The following is a 2,178-nucleotide window of genomic DNA, read 5'->3' on the forward strand; positions in this document are numbered from 1 at the left end:
GTCTTCAAAATGATATGTATACACTGAAAATATGATCTTTTTTATTGGCTATGGCTACAGAAAGGGTCATAAGTAATGCCAGCCATTATTAGAATTTAGAAGACATCATTTATTATACTTCGGAATGGCTTGAGATATGATCATTATTTAAGAAAATATTGATCATGGGATGTAGTTAACTTTAAACATATTGAACATACTGTTGATTTGAAGAGTAAAATTCCTCTATTCTCAAAGGGGGGTGCTACTTAACCATCCAAAAAGAAAATTTTGTACCCCTACCTTGAATTTAAAGGTAAAACTCAAGAAAGGCAATGGATGCAGTAAAACTGAAATATCTACATCTTTCTGAACATACAAAATGTCATCATGCTAAAATAGAACCCTTTGCCTTTAATTTCATCCTCTCTATCTTAATGCTTTCACTAATCCTGGTCCAACTGTTACTGTTCCTTCCTGCCCCACAGTGGCATCACCTTCTCATTTGACATGCTGTCCTAAACTGTGTCATGGGGCACCTAGAGAAGTTTCGTGTGCTCTGTATGAAACTGTTAAGAGTAGGACAAGCCCTCCCCCTTTCCCCTAAGATTAGAGGTGGGTCTTGTAATGGTCTACTCTATCTGTTTATATAGAAATTATGTTCAAGTCAGGTCAAACATAAATAGGATGTTATTTATTGTGTCTACATTTTATATGAAGAATGCCACCAGTTAGTGCCAAGAGCACATTGTAGGCACTGGTACATTTTTGCATAAACATGCTATCCGAGCTTGGCCCTGCCTCCTTGTTTTAGACATCTTCATCACCCTGAACATGGTCTTTTGAAATAGTTTCTCTTCTTTGTTGTTGTTTTGTTAGATTTCTCTGTGTAAAAATATATTACTTTACCTATACATGTAGTATATGAAGAACTCTTCTTTGTCCATTTGGTGACTATAGTGATACTCAGTAGTGAGGTATGTTAACCCTTTTTTTAGGATGAATTTACAAACTTAATTGCCTGACCTTGTAAGTATACATTTCTTGAAGAGGTTGGGAAATGGGAGAAGGGAATATATGACATACGAAGTTTTCACCCCAGCCTTGAAAAGCTGTACATATCTGGATGGAGGCCTATTTCATTACACGGATAATAAAGCTGCCATAGAATACTTGTTGGTGCATTATAATTCTTTTTTTTTCAGTTTTTGGCTGGGGCTGGGTTTGAACCTGCCACCTCTGGTATATGGGGCCTGCGCCCTACTCCTTTGAGCCACAGGCGCCACATGGTGCATTACAATTTTTAAGTTTTGTTAAGTCAAGCTTACTAGGTATAATTTACATATGTTACATACATTTACATGAGAACCCATTTAGTTCTTGGTTTACAGGAAAGGGAAGAAAAAAACAATTGTTTCTTTTGATGGGGCTAAATCTAGGCAAATAAGGAACTTCAGTTTTATCCTGTACTTTGAGAGAGCTGGTGTGTGTGTTGGGGTGGAGGGCAAGAGAGACCTTCAGCCTTCTTCAGACCAGAATGTCAAGCCACTTTAATTTGGTTCCAGCAGTGGCAATAAACAACCTTGAGAGTTGGTGGTATTTTTGTTTTATTGGGGGATTTTTTTTGCTGAAAAAAATTATCTTTATTATAAGGAAAATAGACAGAAAAACAGAGCTAGAAGGTGGCAGGCAGATAGGGAAAAGGTAATCACCAAGAGGCTGCCCCAAACATGGCTTCTTACTATAGAGAATTATTTGGCCCTTACCTCATCTGCCATTCATGACTGAAAGAAACTTGCCCTAGCAGGACTGGAGTCCCCTTTTCCAATCTGTTCTCTTCCTGGTTGCTTGATATAGGTTGAATAGTTCTCAGGGTATCAAAATGTAGACAAAAGTATGGAGAAGGATGTTATAGCCCCTTATTCCAGTGCTTTCCTCATGCCCAGTCCCATCCCTCAATATTTGTTCATAGCAAAGACATGAACCACAATGGAATTGAGGCAATTTAGGCAGTAGTACACTGAGCAGTGAGACTGTGTTGATGAGGAAGTGAGCAGCATCTTACTTGGTGTAAAGCTACTGTGTAGAGCACAATAGGAGAGATGCTGAAGAACTTGCAGGAAGAAGTAAACTAGAGCCCATCGTCCATCTGCTCCCAGTGTATCATAGCCCAGTCCTTAATTAGGGGTCTCAAAAGGC

General features: G+C 38.7%; 1 pseudogene; it reads left to right on the plus strand.

Annotated features, from left to right (window-relative positions):
- The first annotated feature begins 2,081 nt into the window (after nt 1-2,081).
- The window catches only part of LOC100951102, a 1,806-nt pseudogene continuing 1,709 nt past the window's right edge, over nt 2,082-2,178 (plus strand).

This window comes from Otolemur garnettii, unplaced genomic scaffold (genome assembly GCF_000181295.1).
Source record: "Otolemur garnettii isolate 467f Iridium unplaced genomic scaffold, OtoGar3 scaffold00011, whole genome shotgun sequence".
NCBI lineage: Eukaryota > Metazoa > Chordata > Mammalia > Primates > Galagidae > Otolemur > Otolemur garnettii.